This window comes from Scylla paramamosain, unplaced genomic scaffold, assembly GCF_035594125.1.
Source record: "Scylla paramamosain isolate STU-SP2022 unplaced genomic scaffold, ASM3559412v1 Contig17, whole genome shotgun sequence".
Taxonomy (NCBI): domain Eukaryota; kingdom Metazoa; phylum Arthropoda; class Malacostraca; order Decapoda; family Portunidae; genus Scylla; species Scylla paramamosain.
The window spans coordinates 643,601-652,500 of NW_026973682.1; the positions used below are offsets into that span (position 1 = coordinate 643,601).

General features: G+C 41.6%; 1 long non-coding RNA gene across 1 annotated transcript in view; it reads left to right on the forward strand.

Annotated features, from left to right (window-relative positions):
- Positions 1–6,599: 6,599 nt before the first annotated feature.
- LOC135097310 (uncharacterized) overlaps positions 6,600–8,900 on the forward strand; it is an 11,386-nt gene continuing 9,085 nt past the window's right edge. The window contains exon 1 of the long non-coding RNA XR_010265587.1: positions 6,600–8,166. This is a non-coding gene — a long non-coding RNA (uncharacterized LOC135097310). The remainder of the gene's footprint in view (positions 8,167–8,900) is intronic.

Below are 8,900 nucleotides of genomic sequence, written 5' to 3' on the forward strand. Positions count from 1 at the left end.
TGGCCCAGTCAAGGGTGCGTCTATGTTTAGCCTTCAGCCTTTCAAGTTCCGACTAATAGATTCTGTTTTTTTTTCTGTTTAACTCCTTCATTTGCGTCCGTGTGACGGAGGTCAAGTGATTTGGTGCAAAGGGCCTCGCTTCCACTTGATTTGCTACGTTTGACCTGGGACGCGTGTGACTTGAAGTGGCGGGGAGTTGAGAGGTTTAAAAGCTCCGTCCGTCAGTTTCCCCTCTTGACTGCTTAAGTGGCAAAGTGGCAGCGTTTAATTAGGATGATTTTGAACGAAAGGCTGTGGAAATCTTGCTACTCCCTTTCCTATTCTTTCTCGATGATTAGCTCTCTCTCTCTCTCTCTCTCTCTCTCTCTCTCTCTCTCTCTCTCTCTCTCTCTATCTATCTATCTATCTATCTATCTATCTATCTATCTATTTTCATCTATCTCTTTATTTGGTTAACCTCTTCTCATTTCTCTTCTTTTCTTCCTTTCTTGTGTTACTCTTCATTTCCTTGCTTACCTCTAATTTCTATATTTTCTTATCTTCCTCTCTCTTCGTACTCTTCCTGCCATTGCTTATCTTTCCTGTTCTCTTTTCCTTACTTCCTTTCTTTCCTTACTCTTCCTTTCTTTGCCTACCTCTAATTTCGCTTTTATTATCTTCCTTTCTCTTTATCTTCCTTTCCTTGCTTATCTCTCCTGTTCTGTTTTCCGTTCTTCCTTTCTGTTCTTACTCCCTTTCCTTGCCTATCTCTACTTCTCTCTCATATTATCCTCCTCTCTCTCTGCTAACCTGTCTCTCTACTTACTCTTCTTTCTCTTCTTTGCCTCTCATCCTCTTTTCCTACCTGTCTTTTTTTTTTTACTCTTCCTTTCTTCTAATTTCTCTCTTGTTACCTTCCTCCCTCCCCCCCTTGCCTCTCATTTCCTCCTGTTACATATCTTTACAGACTTAACGATTAACAAGTGAAATTGGAGTAGCTTTTTATCTCTCTCTCTCTCTCTCTCTCTCTCTCTCTCTCTCTCTCTCTCTCTCTCTCTCTCTCTCTCTCTCTCTCTATATATATATATATACCACCACTAACTTATTTTTGGCAAATGTGGCTAACACACTTGTATGCAAAATCATGGGCATGTCGATCATTTTGTGTGATATTATTTTAGTCAAGTGTTGTGTTATCATTTTTATGACTTTTAGCTATGTAGGCAGTTTTATTTATTTTACATTTTTGTATTTTTAAGTCGTTGATTAACAATAAGTAACTTTTTTAATTAGGTTAGTTTTATTAGTTAGTTTTATCTTTTATTATTTCATAGTTTTGGTATGTAATAACTTTTTAAATTTTATTGGCTAGAATTTTTAAGCGTTAATTCTATATTATGTTATTTTCCTTTAACAATACTATGTTTGAAATATTCAATTATTTTATAAAATCAAATAATCCTCTATAGAAACTAATTATTATTTGTAAACCGTTTGTAGAGCATTACGTATTTTAACTTGTCCTTTTATATTGATAGTGTATTAATACTGCTTACTGTTCTTAATGGACTTTATAACAGTCTTGCTACTTTGCAGTGGACCGACAGCGTCACTGCCATTTTACCTTTAGCTTTGTAATTACATGTTGAGAGTAGCGTTGTGGTCAATAAAATAATAATAATAATAATAATAATAATAATGATAATGATAATAATAATAATAAAAATAATAATGATAATAATAATATTAATAATAATGTGTGTGTGTGTGTGTGTGTGTGTGTGTGTGTGTGTGTGTGTGTGTGTGTGTGTGTGTGTGTGTGTGTGTGTGTGTGTGTAACGGAAGGCAGAGAGGAAACAACGCTGTCAGTAATTAATCTTAAGACGGAAGTGAATCTCAGAGAAGTGTGTATCATGACATACTCCCCATTACTCTCTCTCTCTCTCTCTCTCTCTCTCTCTCTCTCTCTCTCTCTCTCTCTCTCTCTCTCTCTCTCTCTCTCTCACTCACACACACACACACACACAGAAAGTCCTCATCTCAGAATTTCTTTTTAAAAATCAACAAATCTATTTTTCCCCCTTCCTCCCTTTCAGCAGCTCATTTTTCCACGTATTGTACTTCCCTTTCCCTTCATTCCCTCCCTTCTTCCCTTCCTCCATATACGCAGGCGAGAAAGCCATCCACACCTGCTACTACACATCTGTCAGAAACCTTTACACCTTTCCCATAAGCCTGGCTCCTTTTGGTTACCTGTGATCAGAGTGGCAGGTGAGGAGGGAGGAGGAGGTCACGGGAGGCAGGAGGAGAGAGGATAAAGTACAGAGGATGAGGGGGAAGGTGTAAGGCATCTAAATCTCTGACGAACCAGCATATACCAAGAGGCAGGAAGGTATTCGCCTCTTCACGATGAGTAAACAGCGGAGGGAGAGCGTGGGAGGACAAGATAGAATAGACGTGGAAGGAAGATAGTTTTAGAATTACGTTTTCTTCATCCGTGTTTCGTTTTCTTCACCCGTGTTACGTTTTCTTCGTCCCTGTTTGCCTTACGCCCATCTTCGCATCTTCCACTGCTCTACTTTGTGTCAGAAACAAGTCTCATTCTTCTACTTACTTTACCGCTGTCTCTGCATCATTATTTTGTTGTCTTTCATTCCTATTATACTTCTACTTTCTTCTAATCCCTTGGTGTCCCTTTGTCGCTTTCTGTTCTTCCTTTATCACCAGTTTCTGTTGTCCTCATTCCTTTTTCTAAGTTTCATTAATTGCTCTCTTTCATTCCTCTCATTTTATACCTCTAATTTATCCCTTTTGTAGTTCCCTGGTGTCTCTCTGTTTCTCTCTGTGTCTCTTTTATCACCAGTTCCTGCTGCTTTCACTCCCCTTCCTCTCCTGACCAGTTATTCACCACCACTCTTGTTTCTTGCCATTCCTCGTTACTCATTCTTAATCACTCCCTGTCGTTTCTTGCCGCTGGTTATCATTCCACGTCATTCTCAGTCATTCCTAATTCCTCTCTGTGATCTCTTGGCACTCTTTAGGATTACGTGTCATTACCACTCATTCCTAATCATTCCTTGTCGTTTCTTGGCACTGCTAGTCATTCCTTGTCACTCGCAGTCATTTTTCACCTCTCTCAATAACTTTTTGTCTTTCCTTATCATCTCTTATCACTTCAAGTCATTTCAGTCAACTCCATATAATTTCATAATTTCAAAACACTCCTAGTCGCTCATATTTTTTTATACTCCTCACTCCAGAAGCCTCCCAGCCACTCTCATTTTCATACCTCGTCACTCCAGAACACTCCAAATCACTCCCGTTTTCATATCTCGTCACTCCAGAACACTCCAAATCACTCATTTTCATACCTCGTCACTCCAGAACACTCCAAATCACTCTCATTTTCATACCTCGTCACTCCAAAACACTCAAAATCACTCCCATTTTCATTCTCTTCACTCCAAAGCACTCCTATAGTCACTCCCTGTCAAACCCTGTCACTCCTTGTTCATCTCCACCATCTCCAGACACTCCCCAACCCCTCCTAGTCTTTCAGTCACTCGTACTCACTCCACACGCTTGTCTTTCCTCATTTTTTTGTCTCGTACTAATACCCAACACACCAATGCTACCCTACTCTCTCTCCCCAGCCTCCCATCCACGTGTCGGTTTCCTCATCGTCTCCTTGCACTTCTCTCCCTCCCGTTCTCATCTTGATTACTGGGAGAGGCAGTGTCGCAGTGGCCCAGTCAAGGGTGCGTCTGTGTTTAGCCTTCAGCCTTTCAAGTTCCGACTAATAGATTCTGGTCTTTTTTTTTCTGTTTAACTCCTTCATTTGCGTCCGTGTGATGGAGGTCAAGTGATTTGGTGCAAAGGGCCTCGCTTCCACTTGATTTGCTACGTTTGACCTGCGACGCGTGTGACTTGAAGTGGCGGGGAGTTGAGAGGTTTAAAAGCTCCGTCCGTCAGTTTCCCCTCTTGACTGCTTAAGTGGCAAAGTGGCTGCGTTTAATTAGGATGATTTTGAACGAAAGGCTGTGGAAATCTTGCTACTCCCTTTCCTATTCTTTCTCCATGATTAGCTGTCTCTCTTTCTTACTCTCTCTCTCTCTCTCTCTCTCTCTCTCTCTCTCTCTCTCTCTCTCTCTCTCTCTCTCTCTCTCTCTCTCTCTCTCTATCTATCTATCTATCTCTTTATTTGGTTAACCTCTTCTCATTTCTCTTCTTTTCTTCCTTTCTTGTGTTACTCTTCATTTCCTTGCTTACCTCTAATTTCTATATTTTCTTATCTTCCTCTCTCTTCTTACTCTTCCTGCCATTGCTTATCTTTCCTGTTCTCTTTTCCTTTCTTCCTTTCTTTCCTTACTCTTCCTTTCTTTGCCTACCTCTAATTTCGCTTTTATTATCTTCCTTTCTCTTCTTTATCTTCCTTTCCTTGCTTATCTCTCCTGTTCTGTTTTCCGTTCTTCCTTTCTGTTCTTACTCCCTTTCCTTGCCTATCTCTACTTCTCTCTCATATTATCCTCCTCTCTCTCTGCTAACCTGTCTCTCTACTTACTCTTCCTTCTCTTCTTTGCCTCTCATCCTCTTTTCCTACCTGTCTTTCTTTTTTTACTCTTCCTTTCTTCTAATTTCTCTCTTGTTACCTTCCTCCCTCCCCCCCCTTGCCTCTCATTTCCTCCTGTTACATATCTTTACAGACTTAACGATTAACAAGTGAAATTGGAGTAGCTTTTTATCTCTCTCTCTCTCTCTCTCTCTTCTTCCTCTTCTTCCTCCTCTTCCTCCTCCTCCTCTTAGACTTAATTCTTTATTACTTTCCTCTCAAATTCATGTGGTTTTCCTATACAACATTTTTTTTTTTCTGGGCAGTATTGGTTAGAGTGATGAGAGTGGTGGGGAGGAGCGTCTGTATTATCCTGTCTCTCCCACTAATAGCGTAGAATAGTTACCGAAACAGTTTAGTAAGGAGCTCTGTTGCTGTTTGGACTTTCTTTGTATTCCTTTGTATTCGTCCTTTTTCCTCCTCCTTCTCCTCCTCCTTCTCCAGCAGTATAACCAACCAGCCGGACAGATAGACAGAGAGAGAGAAAGAGAGACAGAGAGAAGGACACACAGAGGAGGGTTTAGAAAAAGACTCGGGAAGAAAAAGTCCAAGACATCCTTTTCTTATCTCATTGAGTGTCCGTCTGCACGGCTCTTCAAACAACGCGAGGAACAGGAGGAGGAGGAGAAAGAAGAGGAGGAGGTGGAGGAGGAGGAGGGGGAGGAGGAGAAAGAGGACGAGGAAGAGAATAGATCAGTGAAAGGCTTTGTGTTGAAGTATTTTTTTCTTTCTCTCTCTTAGTGGTTAAAATGGCGGGTAGTTACGAGGAAGAGGAGGAGGAGGAGGAGGAGGACCACGAGGAGGAGGAGGAGTTGAAGTTGTAAAACGTCACTGAAAAATCTGAGAAAACTGATAGTTTTTTTCCGTTCCTCTTTCTCCTCCTCCTCCTCCTCCTCCTCCTCCTCCTCCTCCTCCTCCTCCTCCTCCTCCTCCTCCTCCTCTTGGTCGTCTGTCATTATATTTCCTCGCCTCCCTGACTCTGGCCCTCGCTCTCCCAATCAGAAAGGCTTGTCAAGTCATCCGTTTGTCTGAAGCGTGGAAATGATGGATGATTGTCGCCTTTCAAACAGACACACACACACACACACACACACACACACACACACACACACACACACACACACACACACACACACACACACGCACGCACAGACAGACACACAGACCGACACTTAAGGTTCACGTTGAGTGTTAAATGAGTGTTTTCCGTTTGTCGTTCTTGGAAAGTTCAATCATACAGGAAAGAATTGAGTTTTCTTCTTCTTCTTCTTATTATTATTATTTTTTCTTTTTTTCTTTTTTTCTTCCTTTCAGGTCTCCTATTTCTCTACCTAAAAAAAAAAATGACATTGTAGTTTTATTTAGACAATTGACAGACAGATATGTGTTTCAGTTCTATGTGTTATTTTCTTTATTATTCATTTGTATAAATTTTGTTACTCGTGTATTTTGCAGTATGTGATTCGTCATTTTGTCTATAAAGTGTGTGTGTGTGTGTGTGTGTGTGTGTGTGTGTGTGTGTGTGTGTGTGTGTGTGTGTGTGTGTGTGTGTGTGTGTTTAAGTCATTCACACGCACCCCCAGGAAATAAAATAAAATAAAAAAGTTTAATTAAAACCATGAAAAACAGATTTGCCAAAGATAACTTGGTGTAAAGATGAACAAGCCTTAAGCGTCTGTTATGAGCACCAAACTTTTCTAATTAAGCTTTTTTTTTTTTTTTTTCTTTTTTTTTTTTTTTACTCGAGCATAAAATGAGAGTAATGGTCTAAAGATAAGCAATCATTGGCGATTTCATTAAACGGCATTTAATTTGCACCAAGAGAGAGAGAGAGAGAGAGAGAGAGAGAGAGAGAGAGAGAGAGAGAGAGAGAGAGAGAGAGAGAGAGAGAGAGAGAGAGAGAGAGAAACTTAAATTTACATATGCATTGTTTAATAAGTTTTAAAATTTTTCTTTTATCTGTCTTTGAAACTCTTCTCAAACTTTTTTTCCCCATCCCATCCTTCTCTCCTTCTCTTTCTTTCCTTCCCTTCCCTTCCTAAACTCTTTCCTCCTTGCCCCATTCCTCTTTCCTTTTTTCCTTTCCATTCCTCCTTGTCCCAGTTCTTTCCTCCGTCCCCTTCCTTTCTTCTGCACTTTTTTCCTGTCTTTTCCTTCTTTTCTTTATTTTCTCTCTTCTCTGCACCTTTTCTCCCTCTTCCATTCATCTTTTCTCCATTTCCTCTCTTCTTTATTATTTTCTTGTATTTTCCCTCCTGTCTATATTATTTTCCTTTTCTATACCCTTTTCTTCCTATCTTCCCCTTTTTTCTTCATTCCCTTCTTTTCTTACGTCCTTTCTTCCCTGTCCCATCCTTCTTTCCTCCATTCCCTCCCATTTCCTCCTTCTCTGATCCCTCACACAAGCTTCTCTCATCTCCATCATCTGCCCTCATTGTCCTAAGTATTCCTTCCTTACCCATTTTCTTTCCTCCTAAACCTTTTTCATCCCTCTTTTCTTCCCTTCGTCAATTAATCAGTTCAACTTTTCCTTAGTTTTTTTTTTCCCTTCCCTACTGATTTGTTTCCCCATCGCCAATTAGACACCACGGGAAAAATACATCGAGGGACACTTTTGTTCCCCATCAGCATCAGAGGAAGGAAGTAAATACCACTGATTGTAACAAAACATGGCCTCCTCTGCTCTCCTGGGACCGTCCTGGTGAGAGAGAGAGAGAGAGAGAGAGAGAGAGAGAGAGAGAGAGAGAGAGAGAGAGAGAGAGAGAGTGGGGGTGGTGGGGCTCGTGGGGAAGGGATAGAGATGGGGAGAATCGAAGTCAGTTTCCAGGGAGGTAATAGAGAAGGGGACTTTTTATGCAAGAGGGGCACTGGTCAAAGGCAACAAAATATATACCTATGAAAAGAAAGAGCCAAAAAAGTTTAACACAAATGAGAGAAGTGTCTTGAGACCTCGCTCTCGAAAGAATTCAATTTATAGGAAGGGGGAAATACAGAAGCAGGCAGGGAGTTCCAGAGTTTACCAGAAAAAGGGATGAAAGATTGAAAATACTGGTTAACTTTTGCATTAGAGAGGTGGACAGAATAGGGGTGAGCAAAAGTAGAAAGTCGTGTGCAACGAGGGCGCGGGAGGATGGAAGGCATGCAGTTAGCAAGATCAGAAGAACAGTTGACGAGAAAATATCGATAGAAGATAGCAGGAGATGCGACATTGCGGGGAAGAGAGAGAGGCTGAAGACATTCAGTTAGAGGAGAGGAGCTGGTAAGACGAAAGGCTGGTCTGGTCTGGGGGGACAGTCTCGTTAGGGGGACAGTAACCTGATGAAGCGAGCAAACACGCGGTTCAAGATTGTCCCAGAAACGAGTAATCATTGGTGACCGTCCTTAGCTCGGGACAGGACCATCAGCTGGGCGGCGGCGGTAGTGGTGGCGACGGCGGTTGTGGTGGTAAGGTTATACGAAGAGGAAGAAAAGGAAGAGAAGTAAAAGGAAAAGCCAGAGGAGGAGAAAGAAAAATAGAAGAAGGCGCGAGAGAAGGAGATGAGGAGGAGAAGGAGGAAAGCGCTATAGAAGAAAGAAGAGTAAGTAGAGAAGTAATGATGGGTGTTGGAGTGCCCTCTCTCTCTCTCTCTCTCTCTCTCTCTCTCTCTCTCTCTCTCTCTCTCTCTCTCTCTCTCTCTCTCTCTCTCTCTCTCTCTCTCTTCTCTCTCTCTGAAGTGTGTCGGTGTGTAGTAAATATTTAAGAGAGTTCTTAAAGAAAATAGATCGCTGAGAGAGAAAAAAAGAATGTCAAGCAAAGAGGACAAAGAAAAAAATCAATAACTTTGCTTCCTCCTTCCTTCCTTCCTTCCTTCTTTCAACCTTTCCTTCAGCATATTCCTCCATCACTTCTTCCTTCATATCTCCTCTCCTTTAAACCCGTTTACTCCTCATCCCTTTTACATTTTTATCTCCTCCTTCCTCTTCCTCCTCCTTCTCCTCCTTGCCAAAATAACATTGCCTTCCTAATATCCTTCATCCCCCTACCCACCCCCCAATATCCTCAGTATCCTTTTGTGTCCCACGCTTCCTAACCTCCCTGCCCCATCCTTCCCCTTCCTTCATCCTTCTCCATACACTCCGGCCTCGCTTCTTATAAACAGACGAAGACGAAGCCAAAGTCAAGAAGCCGAACACACACATACTTCCGAACGAGGGCAGTGGTGGTGGTGGTGGTGGTGGTTGTGTTTAGTGATTGAGAATATTGGTTCTCAGGCAAGTTGGTTGTGTGTGTGGGGGAGAAAATACTTATATTAAGGTGAGCAGTGAGACAGGT